The sequence below is a fragment of the Lactuca saligna genome, chromosome 5 (genome assembly GCF_052625555.1).
Source record: "Lactuca saligna cultivar CGN05327 chromosome 5, ASM5262555v1, whole genome shotgun sequence".
Taxonomy (NCBI): Eukaryota; Viridiplantae; Streptophyta; class Magnoliopsida; order Asterales; family Asteraceae; genus Lactuca; species Lactuca saligna.
In genome coordinates this window covers 309752335-309764240 of record NC_136421.1, presented here as the reverse complement: position 1 = coordinate 309764240, position 11906 = coordinate 309752335, and positions in this window count along the sequence as shown.

Here is an 11906-nt window from a genome sequence, read left to right as displayed (position 1 = left end):
TCTCTTTAGTCTCTAAGTCCATAAAGCTTCCAACTTTAGCAAGTATGAACCTCTCCTTAGGTGTAAAACTCCATTACAAGCTTGGTTTTTCCATTATAAGTCTTTATAGCCTTGCATGCACATAAAGTTTGCAACTTTACATGATAAACATGCCTTGGGAAGCTGGATCTGCAATATGGAACCTTAAAATTGCTTAAAAAGCATCTGAATGGATAATGGACTGAAGGGACTCAGCGAGTTGCATGGCCAACTCGGCGAGTCCGATGAAGATTGTCGTGCAAGGACTTCTGCATGGACTCGGCGAGTCAATGGGGTGACTTGGCGAGTCAACTAGGGTTTTCCAGACATTAGACACGTATGGAATCGACGAGTTGCAGGGGAACTTGACGAGTCAGTCGGGGGATTTCACGATTGCTTGAGTTTTGGAAGGACTCGACGAGTCAGTGACTGCACTTGACGAGTCGGGTTAACATGGACTGTTGACCTTGACCATTGAATTTGACTTTGACCAAGGGTTGACTAATTGAATTCTGGGGAATTTAGGGAAATTGGAAATTTATGAGTATAGTTTTATGGTGAATATAGGTGGTGGAGTTGGTGGCGGTGATCTTACAGTTTGAGCTTATCTTTTGTCACAACTAGGAATTCTGATGCTTTGTAAACGTTGAACAATGATAACAACGTGATTGAAACTTGAAAACATGTATGATGTTTATGCAATGACAACAAAATTTCCATCAAACACTCTATACAACACTCAAATAGTCAACAAAAGGTTGGAAACCCTAGAAATCCCGGTTTAAGTCCAATATGGACTAGGATTTCCTTATTGGGCCTAATGGGCCAATAAACTTCCAATTTGACTATTCTGGGCTTAGAACTCTTAAATGGGCTTTAATTGGACCCACTTTCACGAGACTTAACCTTTTTGGGTCTTATAAGCCTAAAATGGACTAGTTTATCTTTAATGGGCCTTATTGGGCCATATCAAATCCATCTAGCTTTAATGAACTTAAACCCACTCCTTTATGCTAAATTTGGGCCGTGAACTACTCTAAAGGCCCAATGGGCCGAGCACCCTCCATTTAGACCTTATAAAAATCGAAATAAAGCTTTATGGCCCAAACTTCTATTATCTCTTTTTTCTCTTTTCCCCATTCTCAGCCCAAATTAAAACAAAAAAAGAGGAGAAATGTTTGTGTAAACTAATACCATGACACCTCTTTATTATTTTTGTGGTAGTCCAAGCATCCAATCCCATATATCTAGGTTAAATCCCTTAACCCCTCATGTAATGCCCAACTAATCCTCCTCCCTTTCCTCCATAAAATTCTCGGCCCAACATCACCACCATCTTTCCTCATTCAAACTTGTTCAAGCATTTCTCCTTTAGCATGAGAAGTTCCTTCCTTCATTCTTCAAAAATCGTGTGTGCATGAGTGTGTGTTCAAGAACTCTTCAACAAGATCACTTCTAGGTAAGTTATTATCACCATCAAATGAATTGTTTCCATTTTATACAAGGATTCTCACTCATGAACATTCCATTTCGTGTTCTAGTTTCTAAGAGACATCCAAGTTTTTAAAACTCTCCTCAAGAAGTGAGCTAGGCCAAGAACATCTTCAATCTCCTTCCAAAAACCGATCCAAACCCCAAAGCGAGTTCATACCCCTCTATTTTCGGTTTTTATATGATTTATGGGGGAGAATGCAAGTAAAGTGTGTTGATCTATGTGTATTTGTATGTTATGTGTGATTCTATGTGTTTATGTGGTGAATATATGCTAAAAAGGAAGAATATTTCGAGATCTATAGTTTAAGAAGAATAAATATGTGTTCTAGAATGTATTATATTTAACAAGATAAGAAAAACCGCCATGTAATGTTCATAATAAACTTGTTACAACATAAAACTCATTTTGGGCCATTTTTGTCAAATAAACAGAAGTTGGGGAAATGGTTGTCATTCACGGTTTTTACAAGGTTCAAGAAGTCAAAAACAGTTAAATTAGATGTATTTACGAACATTACGCTTTTCTAAGGATTAAAAATGAAAAATGTGGCATAATGGGCTAAACTTTGGGCTTTTCGGCCCATAGGCCCAAAATTGTGAAAATTTTGATTCTCAAGGGACTGAATTCGTAAATTTCATTAAACAGTGGGTAGAAAAGTAAATAAATCCATTTCAGGGGTTAAAAAGGTTTATTTATCAAAAAGGACTAAAATGAAAAGTTTTTGGATTTTGGGTCAAATTTGTAAAAGTTGTAAAAAGTTTTGATTGTGAGTGCAAAATTATTTTCAAAAGGGGCTGAATCTGCAAAAATTGAATTTTGACTGAAAATATGATTTTAAATAAGTATTTTGGGTCAAAAATGTCAAAAAAAATAGTTCAAGGACTTAATATGTCATTTCTCACAAAAAGGGACTAAATTTGTCATTTTTATCAAAAGAAGGGTCTAAATTAGTCAACTAATATTTCTGGGTCAATTATGTTAATATTAAAATAATTAAGTCAAAATATACAAGATTCTTATAACCTATGAATTTAAGTGGAAACATATATAAACACTTTCTATAAACAATTCTAAATCGTTATAAAACAATTAGCGAGTATTGCGACATTTCGATTAAATAAACCGTACGACATTAATGCTATGCAAAACAATAATTATTTATTTGTTTGAGCTTGTATAAATACAAATTATGCTTATTGGGCTTTCGAGACCCATTAGCATAACTACCGAGCCCAACATTAATAATACACGCTGATTCGGCTTCCAGTGGCCCAATGGCATATTTAATGGACCTTCAATGGCTTTACATGGTATTGAGCCTTAGTGGCCCATTAACATTGCTGTAAGGTCCAAATAAATTACACAGCTAATGGACTCTCGATGGCACTAAATGGTATTGGGCCTTAGTGGCCCATTAACATTGCTAGTATAGTCCAAATAAATTATATGCTAAATGGGCCAACGTGCTCGTTGCATAATTCGACAGATTGTTTTAGCATACATGATTAGTGGGCCATAGATGTCCCTTTTTGTGTTTGTTAGACATTCTTCATAATTCACGAAAAACATTAAACAAGTATGGGCAAGGTTATTCATATTCATAATCTATTAGGATCTAGTGAGAATTATCGTTCAAGCACCTACGAGTGTTCTGGAGTAGTCTGTAGTTATAATCAAAGTCTCCTGGAGGGAGAGCGAGAGTTTGTGTATAGATCTATACGTAGGTGACTCCCCCATACCTAAGTTGTTCGCTACAGTTAGACTCGGCCAGTCTAAGGTGACAAAATCTTGATCAGAAATTCAGCATTTTTACGAATGCTAAGATAGGCGAAATAGTCATCATCATGTATGGTTATAACGAATCACATCATGATCCGTTACTCATTTCATCTTTGAGAAGGCGAATTCATTTATAGTTTACGTACAAGCGATCATTCAATAATAAAAATCAACGTGATAGTTTCAAGTGGAAAGCATCGGGTTTTCCGGGGGTAACAATAATATTCATTTCAAACATATACTCATTATACAAAGAACAAATAGGAAGGTTATTCATTTTACAAGTTTTAAATCGCACTATACAGACATTTATGGGGTCATCACAATATTTTGCTTATTCATACAGCCTTTCGACATAAAATATTGGATTTTCTGGGTTTTACAAAAGGCATAAACTATTTTACATCAAACCTACTTATGAACAAACCAACATTATATATGTTGACCATTTTCAAAATAACTTGCATTCTCAAGTAATCGTTAGATCAAGGAAGCATCCAATATGTGTGGAAAGTTTCTTTTGTATTGCTAATCATCAAACATTCTATGTTTTGGAATTATGTAATGTAAACAATGTACTGATGTAAGCAATGCCAGTTGTACTATGTAATGTTTGGTGATGAATGTGTTATGTTTCATGTATATTCGCTGTAATGATATTTCAATTGTAGTCACACGAGCCCTCGGACGTTTCCACCGTCTGGTTCGGGGGTGTGGCATCTTTCGAGTCAACAGTTGCAAGGTGAGTTTTCCTCACTATACTTAAGGGTCTAAGGCACCAACGTCGGCCCTTTTGGATTGTTATCATGATATGTTATGCTAGTATGATCTGTTAGATAAGTATCCTGGTAAATGGGATGTTATATGATGTTATGATCCGTTAGATCAACATCCTGGTAGATGGGATGTTATATGCTGTCATGATCCGTTAGATCAGTATCCTGGTAGATAGGATGTTATATGTTGATATGATCTGTTAGATCAGTATCCTGGTAGATAGGATGTTATATATTGCTATGATCCGTTATATTAGTATCCTGGTAGATAGGATGTTGCTATGTTGTTATGATCTGTTAGATCGGTTTGTCTGCCTATAGACTGTTATGTAATTATCTGTTATATGCGCACATGTTTGTTTGGCGGTTGAGGCTTATCTGCTTTGTGCGAAAGCCAATAGACCTGGGCATTCCAACTTGTTGGTTGTGGGTCGTGAGTATTCCATTGCGAGGATGATTTGACTCATAGTATGTGGGTATTCCAACATGTTGGTTGTGGGCATGGGTTATTCCATCCCGAGGATGACTGGACCCGTAGCATGTCGGCATTCCAACCGGAAGGTTGAGGGCCTGGGGTATTCCAACCCGATGGTTGACTAGACACATAGTATGATGTTTATGATTATATGTGTATTATTTTGTGTATGAGTATTTTGGGGGAACTCACTAAGCTCTCAATCTTACAGTTTTAGTTTATTGTTTTAGGTACATCAGGGGACCACGGCAAGGCAAATGCGTGATCGTACCGCTCCTCACTTTTTATGACTTCGTTTCTGGGAGACTCTGATATAGACTATTTTGAAAACAAATTTGTGATAACTGTTGGTTTTTAAATGTTTTAAAAGGTTTAAATTTGTATGATTTTTATGGGTGTTACAAGACTAGCAACTATACAAGATGATTTTGGAGAAAGAGGTTGATTTATTATTTGATTAATAAATTGAAATAAATGATTAATTAATATATTATGAAAATAATACATTAATTAGTAACCGTAATATTTAATTAACATATAATAAAAAATTAGTTGGAATTAATTTTGGGATTAATATAATTAATTAAAAGTGTAGGGACCGAAGTGCAATTGTTCAATAGTTAAGCAAGAGGCAATCTAGACCTCTCCACAGGCTATGGAAGATTTTCATATGAATTAGGGTTTCCAGAATAGTCTTTGGTGGATAAACAGGAAAATGGATAACTGTCCGGTTTAAGATTATCTTGGATTAGGCTTTATCTAGGGTTTCCTAACTGCACTATATAAACAACCTAAACCCTACAATTTTCGACCACTCATTCCCTTGAAGACCCAGCTGAAAATTTGAAGCCTCTCTCCTCCTTCTCAATCATCTTCCATTGCTAGTGTTGGGTGTGAACCACTAGAGGCGTGACATTTGTGACGCTTGCTCTCAAGGCTTCAACAATACAAGGATTTGGATTGTTATTACAATATAACAATCAAGGTATGACTCTTCTAACCCTAATTGCGTATTTGGATTATATACTAGCATTTTTAGGTTTTCTATTTTATTTAGGGATGCATGCACACATATGATTATATATTTTGCATAATACCCATCAAGACCTTGATCCCGTAGGACCCCCATTTCCTCGAGAAGGTATTTTACAAATGAATTTGAGTTTGGGGGCAGAGGCGGGTGCGATTTTTACGTGTAACACCCCACTTTCGCTTTCTAAGATAAAAAGATATAAAGCATGGTTTATAAAAATGAAAGTGAAAATATATTGCTTTTTATCCAAAGTGATCAACATGAAAGTTGGAGTATACGTCAATACGAATGCATGGATATAAAGAACGTCGAAAACAAAGTTCATACGTGAAAGTCGATGGGTTTTAGCCATATGAACATTCCTGTGTGCACATACAAACCCTAATACTTGGATCTAGGTTTCTCTAATTGAACATGCATGAATCCAACACTTATAATGGTTATTCTAGCATAACAACATTGATAATTTAGAGTTATGAGTTTACCTTGAATCACTTGTTTGATCTTCTTGTTCTTGGAGCTTTAGAGTCACAATTGTCACTCCTCTAATGGCTTACCAACACCAACTAGCAAGAGGATGATTTGAAAGAGTGGGAAAGGACTTAGAAATCGGCCAGGGTTTCCTTAGGAACAAGGTGTGTCGATTTCCATGACCCCAAGGATCTATTTATACTTGTAAGGCTCCTAGGGTTTCACCCTTAAACCCTAATTGGATAACTTAAGCCCAAAGCAATCCTAATCCCTTTATGATAACCCTTTGGACGGATTTTAGGATTATCCTAATCCCTAAAATCGTCCACCATACCATCCATAAAGGATTACAGCCTAAAGTATAACTATCACACATTTGACAGTTTAAGTCCTTCTATTTAATTAATCTCTTTAAGTCACCAAATTAATTCCTAATTAATTATGACTTATATTAATCAAACAATAATAATATTATTCCTTATAATATTTCAACTCTCATTGTAAATCATCCTATCAAGTTGCTATGGTGAAGGCAACCCAAAAGGACTATGCTCAATCGGGTTAAATACTTGCTTAATATAGTTGCAGCCTTAGACACTATTCCAAAAATCTCCCACTTGGATAAGTCTAGTAACTATATTCACCGATTAGCAATCCTAGCTCTCAAAGATGCTGTCAAACTCTGATCTAATCAATCTTGTCCTTTAGATAAGGGATCGTACAGTCCTCTGTATAGATATCATGCTGACATTTATATGGAACCAATTGTCTAGCATTTGGTTTCTCGATCTCAGATTTATTTGATATAGAACTAAATTGAACACATCAATTTAGTTCTGACCGGGCCCGACACATAAGTCAAATCAAATCATCGAGCGGCCGAGAGATCGCTTTTACCTTCTTAGGATAAAATTAACATATAAACTTCGACTTATATGCATTTACTTATTTATTAACAAATTATACACAACAATGTGTTTTATAGCATCAAGTTACTGATGCGGTTTCACATTATCAATGTACAACCAATTAACAAATAACAAACCATATATCTAGGTTTTAAGACCATATGATATTATCGTCTTGCGATCACTCTTTTGTCACATTCCATAAGGTGATTCCAGCAAGCGCAGGTTTGTTCCAATGCTCAAAACTAGTTCATAAGTACTCATGAACGTTGCAACAAACTTTTGCTATGTCTAATACCAATTAAACAATCTACACACCAATTAATGACAATCTTCATTCATACCTACTTCCAACATATGAACAATTGTGGACATTTGAATAATTCGATTATTCTTAATAAACTCAGTTATTCTGGAAGTCAAAACATGCAAAGTGAAACAGTAGTTAAATGATTAACATAGGATAGTAACTTTACTTATAAATAATACTCTTTTATTTAATCATCAAATGTTAATTACATTTATCTATTATACGTTTCTAAAACTATCTAATCTATACTAATATCATCCTTCAGCCCAATGCTCCTAGCATGCTGCAAGTACTTAACCATGCTCAGTACCTTCGTAAGCGGATCTGCTGGGTTATCTTCTGATGATATCCTCTTCACCACGAGTTGTCCTTCTTCTACACGATGTCTTATAAAATGATATTTTCTGTTGATATGTCGAGATCTACCATGATCCCTTGGTTCCTTGGTCAAGGAAACTGCTCCTTCATTATCACAGAAAATCTCCATAGACTCTTTTATGGTAGGTACAACTCCAAGATCACCAATGAAGTTCTTTAACCATATTGCCTCTTTCGACGCTTCGCTCACTGTAATGTACTCTGATTTGCACGTTGAATCGGCTACGGTTTCTTGTTTGGAACTTTTCCAAGTTACTGCTCCTCCATTCAGGGTAAAGACCCAGCCTGACTGCGAACGGTAGTTGTCCCTGTCGGTCTGAAAGCTGGCGTCACTATACCCTCGCACCTTCAAGTCATCACTCCCTCCGAGGACTAGAAACCATTCCTTGGTCCTCCGAAGGTACTTAAGGATATTTTTCACCACAATCCAATGGGCTCTGCTAGGATTCCCTTGATATCTACTAACCATGCTCAAAGCAAAGGCTACATCAAGGCGAGTACAAGTCATAACATACATGATTGAGCCAACTGCGGAAGCGTATGGTACTCGGCTCATTTCTGCTATTTCGGCTTCGGTACTCGGACTTTGAGTCTTACTCAACTTGGCATTATATTGTATCGGTAATTCTCCCTTCTTCGAGTTTTCCATACTAAAACGTTTTAGTACCTTATCCAAGTAAGTGTTCTGACTAAGACCTATTAGTCTCTTACTTCGTTCTCTCACTATCCTTATTCCCAGAATATAGGAAGCCTCTCCAAGGTCCTTCATAGCGAAGCACTTCCCGAGCCAGGACTTAATCTCCTGCAGTGTCGGGACGTCGTTTCCTATGAGCAATATGTCATCGACATACAAAACGAGAAAGCTAACTATACTCCCACTGGCTTTGACATATACACATGATTCATCTTCACTTCGTACAAATCCAAACTCTTTGACTTTCTCATCGAATCAAATATTCCATCTGCGAGACGCTTGCTTAAGTCCATAAATGGACTTCTCAAGCTTACACACTCTATCTGGATGCTTCGGATCGACAAAACCCTCTGGCTGAGCCATGTAAACATCCTCAGCCAACTTCCCATTAAGGAAAGCGGTTTTGACATCCATTTGCCAAATTTCATAATCATGAAATGCGACAATTGCTAGCATCACTCTAATAGATTTTATCTTTGCAACTAGCGAGAAGGTTTCATCATAGTCAACTCCGGGAGTTTGAGTAAAACCCTTCGCAACCAATCGCGCCTTATATGTGTGTACGTTTCCATCCACGTCGGTCTTCTTCTTGAAGATCCATTTGCACCCAACGGTCTTACGTCCGGGAACATAATCAACCAAATTCCAAACTTGGTTGTCATACATGGATTGGATCTCGCTGTCCATTGCCTCTTTCCACTTCGTAGACTCCAGGCCTGCCATGGCTACCCTATAGCTATTAGGTTCATCTAGATTTATTAATGTACTATCACTAATATACGTGTCCCCTTCGGTAGTAATATGAAAACCGTATAACTGGGGTTGAACTCTAACTCTTTCGGAACGTCTAAGAGGTAAGGACTCGTCAATCGGTTCAACCGGAGTTTCCTCCTCGGGTTGAGGCCTAGCGGTAGAGGTTCCTTCATCTATCGACTCTTGAATCTCTTCAAGCTCGATTTTCCTCCCACTGTCTCCTTGGCTTATGAGTTCTCGCTCTCGGAAAACTCCTCTCCTCGCAACAAAGACAACATTGTCCTTCGGCCTATAGAAGAGATATCCAAAGGATTTCTACGGGTAGCCGATGAAAATACATCGCTTAATACGAGGTTCGAGTTTGTCGTGAGTGTCTCGTCTTATGAAAGCCTCGCAACCATAAACCTTGATATGTGCTAACGAGGGAGCTTTCCCTGTCCACATCTCGTGAGGTGTTTTGGCAACCTTCTTAGTAGGGACTCAGTTAAGGATATGGGCGGCAGTCTCTAAGGCATACCCTCAGAATGAGATAGATAGCGAAGCACGACTCATCATAGAGCGGACCATGTCCAACAAGGTTCGATTTCTCCTTTCTGCCACACCATTCAATTGTGGTGTCCTAGGTGGCGTCAATTGTGAAACTATTCCACACTTTTTTAGATAGTCGTTGAATTCAAGACTTAGGTACTCTCCTCCTCGATCGGATCGAAGCATCTTGATTTTCCTGCCTAATTGATTCTCCACTTCATTCTTGAACTCTTTGAACTTTTCAAATGTTTCTGACTTTTGCTTGATTAAATAGATATACCCATATCTACTATAATCATTGGTAAAATTCACATAGAAGCGGTTTCCATCCTTTGTGGTTGATCTAAACGGTCCACATACATCGGTATGTATTAGGTCCAATAAACCCTCACCCCTTTCACATGTGCTATTGAAGGGTGACTTAGTCATCTTTCCAAGTAAACAAGATTCGCATGTGTCATCTTCCCTAAGGTCGAATGACTCCAACACTCCATCCTTTTGGAGTTGGGCTATGCGCTTCTTGTTGACATATCCAAGACGACAATGCCATAAGGATGCTCTATCCACACTATTGGAAGAATCCATGCATAAAACATCATTTCCTAGGTTATCTACAATCATAACAGTTTCATAAATTCCATTACATGGTATTGCTTCAAAATATAAGACACCATTTAGATAAGAACAAATAGAACCATTCTCATTATTAAAAGAAAATCTAAATCCTTGTCTAAACAAAACATGAAATGAAATGATGTTTCTTGCCATTTCTGGCGAATAGCAACAATTGTTCAAATCTAAAGATAAACCATTCCTAAGCACTAGAGAATACACTCCAATCTTGGTCACATGCGACGATCTTTTGTTCCCCATGATTAGATTTATTCTTCCATGCTCCACATCCCTATTTCTTCTTAGTCCCTGCAATTCAGAACAAATGTGGTAACCACAGCTGGTATCGAGGACCCAAGAAATAGCATGAGATGAATCATTAGATTTGATTGTGTATATACCTGCGAAAGACGGCTTGATCTTTCCTTCCTTGATGGCTTGCAGATACTCTGGGCAACTTCTCTTCCAATGCCCTATTTTATAGAAATGGTGGCATTCTACTTCCTTTGGGTTAGAAATAGGCTTGGTGGGATCAACTTTTGTCCCACTAGAGGAGGAACCATCTCGGGACTTTCTCTTGCGGTGGCTCTTAGACGGAGCCTTCCTCTTCTTGCCTCTTCCTTGCCCAATGGCCAAAACAGGAGCAGCGGGTGGATTGGGAGTAGGTGCAACGGACTTTTCCTTGAGATTGCTCTCAGCAACCCTAAGGAGACCTTGGAGCTTGCTTAGGGTGACCTCTTCCTTATTCATGTGGTAGGTCATCTTAAATTGATTGTAACACGGCGGCAAAGGGTGAAGCACCATGTCGATCGCCAAGTCTTCCCCAAAGTCAACATTTAACTTACGAAGTCGATCGACATACCTTTGCATCTTTTGCAGGTGCACGGTAAGAGATTCTCCATGACCCATTTTGGCGGAAATCATGTTAGTGAAAATCTCGTAACGCTCTTGTCTCGCTTTTTGATGGTATCTCTCCAACAAGTCTTGGTGCATTTCGTACGGATACACGTCCTTGTAGGACTTTTGGAATTCGGCATTCATGGTGGCTATCATGATGCAATGTACCTTCGTTGCATCACGCTCGTGAGTTTCAAAAGAAGCCATTTCAGCCGGAGTAGCGATTTCAGGATTGATCTTCTCGAGCTTCTCATCGGGGACATACTCTTTGTCCTCGTAGCGAGAAATCGTGCGAATGTATCTTATCCATTCGCTAAAGTTCGTTCATCGAAAGTCACCTTTTGGCAAAGGCTCATCAATGTGAATGAGCTTGCAGCAACGTTGTTTGCGTTTGACATCTACAAATAGAAAGGATAAAGATAGATTAGAATTTGGATCCCTAATCATCACCCAATAAGAAAAATTAGGGCTAGGATCCAACAACAATATTTACATATTAGAAAAGGGATGCCGTAATCTAACATGTAAACAATGAAGGTAAGTGAATGACGATCCACCAATTCTCCACCACAGAAACATAACTTTGACTCTTAGTGTAATGAGAATTCCTAGATTTAGATGAGATTCATTGAACTTTTCAATGGCATGTTTAAATCTCGATATGCCCCTCTCGTTTGTGATTGGGATACCGGGGATCACAAAGTGGGTGTGAATTACCATGCAAGTTCACATGGTGCCTTCATTGTAACGATCACCTATTCGATGTGCCGGTAAACCAC